This window comes from Perca fluviatilis, chromosome 20 (genome assembly GCF_010015445.1).
Source record: "Perca fluviatilis chromosome 20, GENO_Pfluv_1.0, whole genome shotgun sequence".
Lineage (NCBI taxonomy): Eukaryota > Metazoa > Chordata > Actinopteri > Perciformes > Percidae > Perca > Perca fluviatilis.
Window position 1 is genome coordinate 20,360,947 of NC_053131.1, and position 13,508 is coordinate 20,374,454.

At 39.8% G+C, this 13,508-nt stretch overlaps 2 long non-coding RNA genes across 4 annotated transcripts in view; both read right to left on the reverse strand.

Moving 5' to 3' along the window:
* LOC120548664 overlaps positions 1 to 13,508 on the reverse strand; it is a 133,951-nt gene that overhangs the window by 64,573 nt on the left and 55,870 nt on the right. The gene's annotated exons all lie outside the window — the stretch shown is intronic.
* LOC120548663 overlaps positions 12,097 to 13,508 on the reverse strand; it is a 3,174-nt gene continuing 1,762 nt past the window's right edge. For both annotated transcript variants that reach the window (XR_005637237.1, XR_005637236.1), the window contains 2 exons: positions 12,828 to 13,020; positions 12,097 to 12,686 (listed from right to left, as the gene is read on the reverse strand). This is a non-coding gene — a long non-coding RNA (uncharacterized LOC120548663). The remainder of the gene's footprint in view (positions 12,687 to 12,827; positions 13,021 to 13,508) is intronic.

Genomic DNA, 13,508 nt, shown 5'->3' on the forward strand with positions numbered 1-13,508 from the left:
GGAGCATTTGGGAAAACCATGCTGTGCCTGTCCCACTTCAAGAGAGGTCAGCTCTGGCATCCCGTGGCAAAAACACTTTCTTGGGGTAGTGCTAGGTGTTTTTTTGCATTAACTTTAACATCTGACCATTTCTTTTTAATTTGGGCCATGGTCCGACCTCTGAGACTGTGGCATTAACTGCATCTGCAACATGTTGTCACTCTACAGCTTTTTTGGCATTAGTAATGCCCACACTGTGCCCTCACATATTTTCCTCTTTTCCACCTCTCTAACAAGAACTACAACTTCACATTGAGTGAAAGTCCTTCCCTATTTAAAGGGAAACTATGAGCGTGACATGAAGCTGTGCCACATTTAGAGTCGAATGTGATCTATAAAGGAAAACCAGCGGGTTTTTTTCTGTGCGTACTCACATCCTATGTCTCGTTCATACGCCACTTCTGACGCAAATTCACCGCACAGTTTTATAAATGAGGCCCCAGGAGATGATAGTCTGCTAAGCTCACATTTATGATCATTTACAAAAAATGAGAATGGGGTTCATCTCCCATACAGGGAGTGGACAATACTGTATAACAGGAACACCTTACAATACCATTCATACAAACTATCCCTGCAATAAATTAAAGACTATTGTTTTTGTATTAATTGCTAAAGCAATTTTTAAGCACTACATGGAATTTTGGCCTAGATGGTTAGAAGAAACGGGTTTTAAATCCCATCACTGAGACCACTGTATTATCTGATCGTCTGTGCTGCCCATCCCTCCTATAATAGAGCACTGAACCATGCGACATGTGAGTGATGGCTTTTGTCAAATCAATGAGATGTGAACAAGTGCTGTGATAATGTTGTTAGCGGCATCATTTTCTCTTGTTCTTGGTTGAGCTGGTGATTGATAGGAGGTGGTAGCCATTTTGTCCAAGGTCAAGACCTGTAGAGTGTTAGACATAAACTTGCTGTTGTGTGTGTGTCCTTGAGAGTGCACCACAAGAAAATAGCAAGAATGACTATCGAGCTGTTGGGATCGCTGATACATCAGTTTAAAAAAAAAAAAGGGCCCTTGGAGCCAGTAGATTTTTCATTTCTTTTAGATCGATTTATGTTTTTTTATATTTATAACATACAAATACAATTGAACAAGAACAAAAACCCTCTCCCACCCCCCACCCTCTGCGGTCTCTAGGAAAACAAAAAACAAACGAAAACAGAAATCCCACCTTGCCTAGTCACTCTCCTAATTCTTGTGATGCTGAGGTCATTAGGACTGATACTGTGCTGCTGCATTTTTCCATAGGTCTATAGTCGATGATTTGGCTTTGTTAATCCTTGCTGTAGAAAGCTCAAGCATAACTATGTCTAAAAAATACGCCAACCACTGTTTTATACAAAGCGAGTTGGGGGGGCTGCACTGAGCTATCATTTTCTTGGTTGCGGTTGAGCCAGCTAGCCAAACTTTCTTCTGTCTCCCAAGCCGGTGTAATTTAGATTTGTCATTAAGTAACAAAACAATCGTGTTAGTAGGAAGTCGACATCCTATCACATCAGATATTATTGAGGTTTTATTCCAAAACTCATGCACCTGTTCACACTCCCAGACCATATGCAGGATGCAGGGTTCTTGGAGCAATGGAAAATGTTGTCCCAAACTGTCTCCCAATTAATTGCATTCCCCTCAGGCATCAGCTCTCGCTCCCATTTCCTTGCTATTGGGAGTTCTCCTATAGATACGTGCAACTGTTTAGCATAGATCTCTGCTAATACTCACAGGAAAATCAACAAACCATTTAATGATTGGGTGCGCTTCAAGACTGTTTCCCCATGGTACTCCATAACATTTTAGGGCTGATCTTAAGCGCAGATACAAGAAGAAGGATGTCCTGGGGACCTCAAAACTAGCTCTTCTTAGGTCTTCAAAACTCAACATACCTATCTCCTTGAATAACTGGTTTGCAGTATAAATGCCTCTGTCACACCACTGCTTACAAGCAAAGGGTTTGTTACCAGACATTAAGTGTGTATTGTGCCAAATGTCTGTCTGTCCATTCTAGATTTTTCATTTCTAAAGATTAGGCTCGTTCGAGATGAACTGCGCCTCGCCTGTAAAGTAGACGAGAGCAGGCGGCAGCAGCCGGGGGCGGTGACAAAAGTCCGCTCTCAAGTCGGACAGTTTTCCAGCTGATTCCAGCAGTCTTCAGGCTGAACAGGAAGTGACAGAAACACTGGTGGTCCGATTCAGATTTAATAAAATGTTATCAGACCAATATTTCAGCTCCTAAACAGTCTCCAGCTGTTTTTATTATGACTGCAGTAGCTCTCAAAATGCTCTACATGCGATCTGTTGCTGATTTTAATTAACAACACACTGTAGATGATCTGTAATCTGAATAGATTTAGTCTCTCGGACTTCTAAACATCACTATAAGCCACACTACATGTGTTCTGTACAGAATCAGCCTTTAAATCAGACAAATCACAGTTAAAATCCCTCCGATTCAAAATCAATAAAAAGTTTATATAAAACGTCATCATGTTGAGTCGATTCTGAACCAATCAGCTGTTCGATCAGCTGAGAGGCCGGCGTTTCCCAGCATGCACTGGGTCCGCCTGCGTCCGCCTGGCTCTTGCAGTTGGTGAAAAGCAACTATGCTGCCTGCGTCTCAGAACTGCGGCCGCCTTGGTCTCGTGAGATTATCGTTGCCCACGTGTGCTGACGTCAGAGCAAGTCGGGATCAAGTCGGATACAAATCTAACCGGCATGCATTGGGCGGCGATCGCCGGTGATCGATTCTGTGCAGATCTGGCTCATCTCGAACGAGCCTAATATCTCTGGGATGAGTGGTTAGACCTACCGTCCAGATCCATGTTCATTAAATGCAGATAAAATGGCACTTAGCTTTGATTCACAGTCGATGCAGTGTCCATCACTGCGAGAGTCACAAAAACGTACAGCATCCCTTTGATGAAAGAAAGCCTCTGACGCTTCAGCTCTTTCATGGCGAGCTAATGTGGTTATAATTAGTCTTACAGGTTTCGGATTCAGACAACTGCAGAGTGCTGAAGTTGAACAGTTTAAATTTACCTTTACACAAATCCCTGCAGTAATGTCTGGTAATATCTTTATGAGAGATCTTACCAATGGAGACCGGAAACACACAAGCTTTAAATGACTTCAGCTAACAAAAACACATAATAGCCCATTAGTTCTTATTGTTACTTTCTACTTGGCTCAGGGTGGTACGATTATGCGGGTGTTAAATTCCTCTCAGTCTTAATTCACGTTAAACTCACTAGTGTATACTCGTTTGGATTTTTAATTAGCTAAACTGAGAATATTAAATTAGATGAGAACATACGATTTCTTTTTGTTTAACAGATTAGAGATGCTTACTCGATTCTTAATTAGCTGCTGAAGTTAAGCTGTATGCACTTGTTTGTGTGAAGCCCAGTTTGTTCCAAAGCTAATACCCAGTATGCAAATGTTGTTGAATACAGCAGCCCAGGGTAATTCAACAAGAGAGACAGAAAACAAATGAACCAGTCTGGGTTTAGTTCCTTTGATCAACAGAGTAGTAAAGCATGGCGGTCATTTTCAAAGAGAAAGTTTGACAAATCATTACTGGAGCATCAGGAAATCAGGGACTATTTTTCCACAGGGAAATCTTGGTTTAAGCTATTATAACAACAACAACCACCACCACCACCGATTTCTGGGACTTCTAGTGAGCTGTGACGGGTGCAATGCTGTTACCACACTATGGTGAATCAAACAGGATTTATTCAAAATTTCATTATTGAAACTATTTGTTTAAATTTAGAAGAAAAATTTAAAGTGGTTGGCCTTCAGTAACATAACCTTTAAACAGTATTATTTTATCTGTAAGTCTATCCATTTTCTTTTATTGGATTAATGTGTATGTATTGTAAGATATATTTGATTGTTTGCATTATGCCTTCCTCAGGAAAATAGATACATAACAGATACACAATACAGAGTGCGGTATTGTGATTAGTAACTTATGGAATTTAGCAGCGAGTATTGCTTCCATTATTGGCAGAATGAAATAGAGCTCACTGTAATGAATCATTAAAAAAGATGCAGGGTGGAAAATGACATCTTCACTTCTGCTCTTAACCATCTGGTGGCACTCTTCCAGCTTTTAAAGACCCAGGAGTGCGCTACATGTGCAGTCCCATAATGGGACCAAAAGCTGCTGCGCCCACTGAACAAAGGCTTTTGTGACGGAGATCACATTCAGTAACATAATCAGAAAAGCATCTATGTGCAGTAGAGTTCCTGTTCTGTTATTCTGAAACCCCTCTCACCAAGTTCAGATGCAACATCTGTGACAACCATATTATGATTAATGAGATGCATCATCTAATGATTATATCGGTGATGAAGACCAACTCTGACATTTCTGCATTACAATTGATTAAGCATCATTTTCATTATTGTCAACTGACAAAGATATTATAACCATACTGAATTTCACTCACATCTCTTTTTTGGGATGATCAATATAATGTAATAATATAGTTAATCTTTTCTCATATGGTTTGTGCCAATTCTCTGTAGGTTCACAAGTTTTATTGATAAGACATCTGTGGTCAGAAAATATCAGTTACTACCGGTACAAATGCATAAAATTACACAATATTCACACAGGGTGTGGAATGCAAGATTAAAACAATATAATTCACCGCACTACAAATTATCCAAATTAAAGCAACATTTTGCCACTAGAGTTAATGCAGCCCTTATGGCAGCTGTCCTTTGTGTGACATGATGATGTAGCAGCAGTAAGTCGCACCGTTTGCTAATGTCTTCCATAGAATCAGAATGGCCCTCATTATGAGAGGACTTTAGCCGAGCCCCTCTTCTCTCTGAGTGGCAGCGACCCCCTCTATCCACGCCCACTGTTTTGACTGTCAGCAGCCCCGCCTCTCCTCCTCAGCCCTAATGAGCTGTCTCCTGGGGCAGGGCTTTACCCCCGCTAGGGGTAAAGAGGCCATCATGTTGCTCATCTAAAGACGACACATAGCCATGACTTCCCCCTAATTGTGTGCCTGTGTTGGCTCATTTGTTTTCGTCGTTAAAAATTCACTCCCATATTTTCCCCTCCCCACTGATAGACCGGCTGTAAGCAATTTAGGGGCACAGATCGTTTCTACTGGATTGGGAGGGCTTTTGAGGCCTCTCTCTCTGATGTATAGAAACACCCACAGACAGACTTGCAAAGTATAATGAAAATATTAAACAAACATTCTTCATCACACACACACACACACACACACACACACACACACACACACACACACACACACACACACACACACACACCAACCCACCTCGGGACTGGTTGGGTCTGTGGTGAATTTCAAAGGAGTAAACATCAAACCCAGACTGCCTGCGACCTGTAGGAGAGGAGACCTTTAGGTGGCACATTAAATAATGATGCAGTAAAGTTATGCAGATTGTTTATTGACCGGCTTCAGAGAAGAAATTGGAGTTAGGAAAAAAAATAACATCACCTGTCAACTCCATTCTTAGTGTAATTAGTTTGATTTCTGAATACTGTTAAAATGTACTTTCTCCTCCTGACAGTTGTAATTTCAGAAACAAACAAGCAAGGCAGCGTGTTTTTTTATTATTTTCTCAATTGCTTAAGTGCTTCTCTGGAGTAATGCTTCAGTTTGCACAGAATGGATGCCATGAATGTACACACAATTAGTTTGTACTACCTCAATCTACCACAATTACCGCTGATTCAATATAAATATGGCCTTCCCCTCTGTCACTTGACTCGGCTATGACATTTGCCAGGTGGCGTTTGCCTTCACCATGCTTAGGCTATTATGAGTCTAATGACCTCGAAGCATCCTGTTTATCTGACTGAAAACAATATTAGGACCCAACAATGTTGCACCTTATTACAGAACCTATAGTTAGTAGGGCTGCATTTTGCGCAATCTTGATTTAAACGTTTTTTCTTGCATTTTTTATTTACATTTAAATCCCTATAGACAAAAACTGGGTACCTTTTAAAAGCACATGTTCAGGTTTAGTATAACAGCAAAAATAAGCATCGGATACAATGGGATTATCATCTAAATTTGGTATTTTTCAAGTCAGATAAGTCTGAATCTGCATATTATTTTCTCGATAAATTGATTCTTGTTTATATAAAAAATTATTTAAAAAAACATTGAAAACACATGGCAGAACGAGTCCAGTGTGACATCTTCAAATGTCTTGTTTTGTACAAAACACTTAATATTTCATACCACATTGGTAACATGATAACACTGTACTGTATATGCTATCTGCTGAATACTTCTACTTTCTTTAGTTCATTGAGTGTATATCTGAAAGGTTTGTAAATATTAAATGTTAGATTTAAGAAGCCATATGCTGTCATAGATGTTTTCACACATGGCCTTAACATGGAAATGTGTATTCATGGATCATTATGTCACGATCTACACAGTTTTGAAAGAGTTATGACTGCATCATTAACTTCATCCACTCAGGACGTTAACTGAATTTAGGCAGAGCTACGCTTTCTTTTTTCTGTCTGATTGTCAGAGCTTTATCTCTTCTACTGAAGGGGTAATTAATAACTAATTTGTAAACATTAGATTATCCAACATTTGTAAAGCCATAGGAAAACCATGGGCAATGGGACAAGAAGCATATGAGATATAAAAATGAGAAGCTGAAATAAATAAAATCACTGAGGAAAAAGATGATGCTCTGTCTGAACAGAGTAATCAGCTGATTAACAGATTGATGTATGTGTTTGCATGTGTCGTACGTTGAGATCTCTAATGGAGCAAACATGTACAAAAGGCTAAAATCGATGACTCATACTCAGTGCTTTGTTTTCTATTTATGCAAGGACATATAACTACTAATGAAAGCAGGGGTATGTATAAAAAGGTATAGACTAATGTTGCATGGTTAATGAGGATATTACCTTTTTCGTGTCCAAAAATATGTTCACAAAAACTGTTAAATTAATCTTAAATTGCATTTCGAGTACATGGACATGAGGCTCCAGGAGTCGGACAGATAATGATGTCAGCTTCCTGTGAAAGACACATCCGACTGTCAAACAGCGCCAAAATGTGAATTAATCTTAGAGTTTAATCAAGGGAGAGAGGCTCTATTGTTTTACAGTCTGACTACCTGCTTCAGAGAGCAGAGATGTGGAGGAGGGAAGAGGGTTTAGGAGGTATAAGGGCACGCAGAAACACATAACATGACTCATACAGCGCACAATGTAAACAGAGGAAGGAAGAGATGCATTTATGTCAACAAAAAAAAAAAATTCTAAAATAATCCCAGACTGTTTCCTTATCGTCTCATTTTCATGTTAATGTCACATTCCACCATGTAATTTGCAGTCATTGTGAAATCTCACATCTACAATTATGGAGGCTAGATAATATCACAGATCAAATCCTATTTGCAAAAAAAGATTTCCGCTGTGCAGGCTCACTGTGTGATCCCTTAAATAGATACATAGATAAAATCTAATAAAAATCACAAAAACACACAGGTGAGTCACCTATATCAGATACTGTACAGGGCTGTTACTGGCGCCTGATCTGGTCTCCAGTTACTGGCACTGCCTGGGTGTTGTCGCCAGCATTACACAATGTCGTGGCTTGTTTGACCTTCTGTTCATCCAGCCAGCGCAGCATGAGTGCATTGCTGGGAATGTGTCCAAGCTAGGCAGCACCATGTGGTTAATCCCAATGCAACTACAGCGCCGAGGATACCCACAAGGTTGGCACAGTATAATAGCATGACAGACATAGCCTGGGTACCAAATTCCCTTACGATGTTGCCGCTTAATCCCAGAGAGCTCTATCTATCTATCTATCTATCTATCTATCTATCTATCTATCTATACACACACACACACACACACACACACATATACATACACACATACACACACATACATATATATATATATACATATATATACATATATATATACATATATATATACATATATATACATATACATATATATATATACATATATATATATACACATATATATATATATACACATGCATACATATATATATACACATATATATATATACATGTATATATATATACACACACACACATATATATATATACACATACATACAGAGCAGAGATATGGAAGACAACACAATATACATATAAAACAAATACATACACAGAGACACAAAGAAAGGGAGGGAAGAAAGAAAGAAGGAGAGGAGGAGAGAAGAAGGGGGAGGAAAGAGAAGGAAAGAAGAGGAGGAGGAGAGAGAGAAGGAGGAAAAAAAGAGAGAGGGAGAGGGGGGAGAAAAGAGGAAAGGAGAAAAAGGAGAAGAAAGGAGAAGAAGAGAAAGAAGGAGAAGAGAAGAGAAGAGAAAGAAAGAGAGGAGAGAGAGAGAGGAGAGAGGAGAGAGAAGAGAGAGAGAGGGAAGGAGAGAGAGAGAGGGAGGAGGAAAGAGAGAGAGAGAGAGAGAGAGAGGAAGAGAGAGGAGGAGGAGAGAGAGGGGAAAGGGAGAGGGGAGAGGGGAGAGGAGGGGGGGGGAGAGGGAGGGAAAGAGAGGGAGAGACACACAACACACACAAACACACACACAAAAAAACACAAACAACACACACACACACACAGACACACACACACAGACAAGACAGGAGAAGACAGAACACACAGAGAAAGAGAGAAAGACACAAGACAAGAAGACAAGAGACAGACAGACAGAGACAAGAGAGACAAGACACAGAGAAAAAGAGACAACAGACACAAGACAGAGAGACACAGAGGAGACAGGCCAAGACAAGAGACAGAGACAGGAGAGACAAGAAGGCAGAGACACACACAAGCAAAGGAAAAGAAACACAGAGACAAAGAGAGAGAGACAAGGAGAGGAGGAGGAGAGACAGGAGAAAAGAGAAGAAAGAGAGGAGAGAGAGGAGGAGGAGAGAGAGGAGAAGAGAAGGAAGAGGAGGAGGAGAGACAGAAGAGAGAGGAGAGAGGAAAGAGGAGAGAGAGAGAGGAAAAAGAGGAGGAGGAAAGAGGAAAGAGAAGAGAGGGGAGGAGAAGAGAAAGAGAGGAAAGGAGAGAGGAGGAGAGGCAGGAAAGAGAAAGGGAGAGGAAAGAGAGAGGAAAGAAGGAGGAAAGAGGAAAGAGAGAGAGGAAAGAGAGGAAAGAGAGGAGGAGGAGAGGAAAGAGGAGGAGGGAGAAAAAGAGAGAGGAGAAAAAGAGGAGGAGAGAAAGAGAGGAGGAGAGAGGAAGAGAGAGAGAGAGAAAGGAAAGAGAGAGAAAGAAAGAGAAGAGGAAAGAGAGAGGAGAGAAAGAGAGGAGAGAAAGAGGAAAGAGAGAGAGAATAGAGAAAGAAGAGAGAGAGAGAGGAGAGAAAGAGAGAGAGAGGAGGAGAGAGAAAGAGAGAAGAGGAGAGATCAGATGTGAGAGAAAAGAGTAAAAAGGCAGAGTATATATATATATAGAGAGGCAGAGAGGAGAGAGAGAGAGAGAAAAAAAGAAAGAAAGAGAGAGAGAGGAGAGAGAGGAGAAATAGAAAGAGAAAGAGAGAAAAAAAGGAGAGAGAAAAGAGAAGAGGAGCACTGAGGAAAGGAAGGAAGGTAGAGGGGAATGGAATGGATATGAGAAAGAAATTAAATGGATGACCGCCGCCCTAAACAAACAAAGGAGGGAAAGAGGGAAGGGACAGGCTAGAGCATATAATGGAAGGATGGAGAAGGATGGAAAGGAAGAAGGAATGGATAGGATAGAAGGAGTGGATGATACAGTGCATAATTAAATGGTATGGAATAAGAGTGGCAAGAAGCAGAAAGCCATTTCTTAAAAGATATCCATAAAAGTGTTGTTTTAAAGCCTGCCAAAAGCCACCTGGGGAGACACATCAAACATGTGGAAGAAGGTGCTGTGGTCAGATGAAACAAAAATCGAACTTTTGGCAACAATGCAAAACGTGCTATGTTTACAAAAGCAACACACAGTATCACTCATCACTTGAACACACCATCCCCTCCATTTCTGTCAAAACATGGTGGTGGCAGCATCATGGTGGTTTGGGCCTGCTTTTCTTGTAGCAGGACACAGGGAAGATGGTTAACATTGATGGGAAGATGGATGGAGCCAAATACACAGGACCATTCTGGTACAAAAAACCTGATGGAGTCTGCAAAAAGACTGACCTGGACTGGGACGGGAGCTTTGCCCTCCAACAAGACAATGATCCAAAACATAAAGCAAAAATCTACAATGGAATGGTTCACAACAAACATATCCAGGTGTTAGAATGGCTAAGCCAAAGTCCAGACCTGAATCCAATCGAGAATCTGTGGAAAGAAACTGAAAACTGTGGTTCACAAACGCCTCCATCCAACCCTCACTGAGCCTCGAAAGCTGTTTTGGTAAGGAGGAATGGACAAAAATGTGGGGTCTGATGTGCAAACGATAGAGACCACAACAAGACCTTAACTACAGCTGTAATCGCGAGCAAAAGGTACACAGTATTAACACTAGTAATGTTTTCACATTATTTGATTTGTTAAGTGATACACACCCCCAGATTGTGTCCCAACTTGTTGTTGATTTTCTCACAAAAATCACAGTTTTATATCTCCTATGTTTGAGGTCTGAAATGTGGTAAAAGGTGTAAAAGAAGGATCACAGTAGGCACCTGATATATACACATATATACACACACACATATATACACACACACACACACACATACATACACATATACACATATACACACATATACATATACACACATACACACATATACATATATACACACATATACACATACACATATACACATATACATATATATATATACATACACACATACACACACATACACACACACACACACACATATATATATATGAGAGGCCGTATAGGAGGTAATTCATACTTCTGTCTTACACACACTATCATAATCTTGCATATACACCACTATACTCATACACACACACTATTATAATCATTTTACATGTATGTATGAGAGGGTATAGTTTTTGTATGAGAGAGTATAGTAGTGTGTGTGTAGTATATTAGTGGGATGAGGAGAGTATAGTAGTGTGTGTGAGAGTATAGTAGTGTATGAGAGTAGTGTTGTGTGGTGTGAGAGTATAGTAGTAGTATGAGAGAGAGTATAGTAGTGTGTGAGAGTGTATAGTAGTGTATGTGAGAGATGTAGTATATGTGAGAGAGTATAGTAGTGTGTAGAGAGTATAGTAGGTATAGAGAGAGTATGGTATATGTGAGAGAGAGTGAGATAGTAGTGTATGTGAGAGATAGTAGTGTATGTGTGAGAGTATAGTAGTTTGTGTGAGAGTTAGTAGTGTATGTGAAGAGTATATAGTGTAGTGGAGGAGTTAGTAGTGTATGAGAGAGTATAGTAGTGTGGTGAGAGATAGGAAAAGGAAGTTGGTTTGATCAATCAGGAGACAGTCTTTATTCTCACTTCACACTATTGGCTACAAGGGGCCATTTTAAATGATCATTATCTGGTGGGCTTGCTGCTTTGAAAGTACAGCTAGCACCAACTCAGAGGAACAAGGAACATTTAAATCAAGCAGCAGAAACTTTATAAGGAAAAAACAACCTTTTGGACTTTGGAAAAACATTTCTTATTTTATTTAGTTTCTTTTTCAAGGTACGTTATTGTTTGTGGAAGTATATGGTTATGAGGAAAAACATGGCTTTTTTTCACTGATACATTGTGGTGTGTTCAGAGAATTGTGAGGGAAACTGACAATTTGGGCCATGAAAGTGTTATGGCAAGATAAATTTCTGAGCTCAACGGTTATACTCGGTACGATCTTTCTTGCTCTTGATTAACCAGCAGTTTGAAGAAGATGCCAATCAGGGAAGCTTTGGTGTAGAGCTGAAGATCTTTGTCCGAATACGACCGGGACCTTAATTTCTATCTTTTACACGGGCTTCGCTACGGGGTTATGCGTTAACAGTGCAGAGGCAATGCAGAACATTTTAGTTAGGAGTGACAACGCTGAAATGAATGAAGACCCCCAAAGTACATTTTGAGACTTCAATGTTGTTGTTCCAGAAAATGACTTTATTTTCAATTAAACAGTTATGAACAGAATTCTAGAAACTGTAGACCCACTAGCCAATGACATTCAATTATTTTTGAGCCTAGTGAACTCTATCAGTGAGCAACTTCATTAGTGTCAAGGCAATTAATAAAGGTTAATAAAAGGCCATTGACAAGTTTCCTTTTCAGTCAAATGATTATTCCATTTTCAATTGTTTAAACAAGACATTAATAATGTATTAGGAAATGGTGAGTTATTGACAACGATGCCTCTTCAATTTAGTCAAGTTCAACAGGCAACAGATTTTAATAATGTATATTAAGGAGTTCTTGGAAGTCATTCCTGACCAAATCCCTGAGTGTTTTTAATGCAAAATCCATAGTTTCCTTAAAATCCTCGAATTTTTTCAGGACTGGCAACCGCAGGCAGTTAATGCATGTGTTTGCGGTGGGTAAATGACGGCCTTGTCTGAGGGGCAGCTCATGGAGAAAAACCACTGAAGGTAGTGGAGAGAAGACCAGGGGTGGAATATCGTTTGCTCCCGTCGCAAAGGCCAGGATACCCCCATGTTGCAAGGGTCCCTCTTGCGCTGAAAAATAAATACACCAAAGAACACCAAAAAATAAATTAAACCTAGCATGTAGAAAACTTTTAAAAAGGAGGGAAAGACAAAGACAGACAGAAGGGCATATGAAAAGATTTTTATTCCATAACTAGCAATAATACTTACCCTCAACATCCAGCAGGTAGTCCCTCCAAAATGCACACATTCCTCTGCCCTTCTTTTGTTCCTGCCCACTGCTGACAGTTCTAGTACATCCGCTGTGAGTGGGGATGGCTCGTGACAAAACAGCAGTCTGAAAGCATCTGGGTGCATTCTTATTGCATCAAGAACACCAAGGGTCTTCATCCCCTCCCTGAACCTGTAAAAATGTATCATGAGAAAATACAAATATAATTTTTCAAATTGGATAAATTATCACACAGCACATGAAAGGGATGACTTATAAGACAGTTCAGTTTTTGATTATGCAAAAAGGCCTTGTCTTTGACCACTATCTAAAACGTGATGTTCTTTACGTTTTTAAGATTTTAAGATTTAAGATTTTATATGATACATGCAAGCCTTTATTCGGAGTGTTTGGTTGTACACTGGCTTTTAAAAATATGTTAAAATCTTTCATTATTCTTAAACCTTGTAAGGTGTTCAGGTCTGTGGGACCCGTTGTCCCACAAATGATGCTATTTATTATGTCTTGTAACTCAAACTCATTGGCCTTGGCTCATTTTCTTTGAAGAACATAAAAAATAACTTATTTTCGATTAGTGTAACAACGTACACCCCTACACATAACTAATACAAATGAGGTGTTTGGGTCTACTGGACCCAAGTGTAATAATTGTAGGTGCT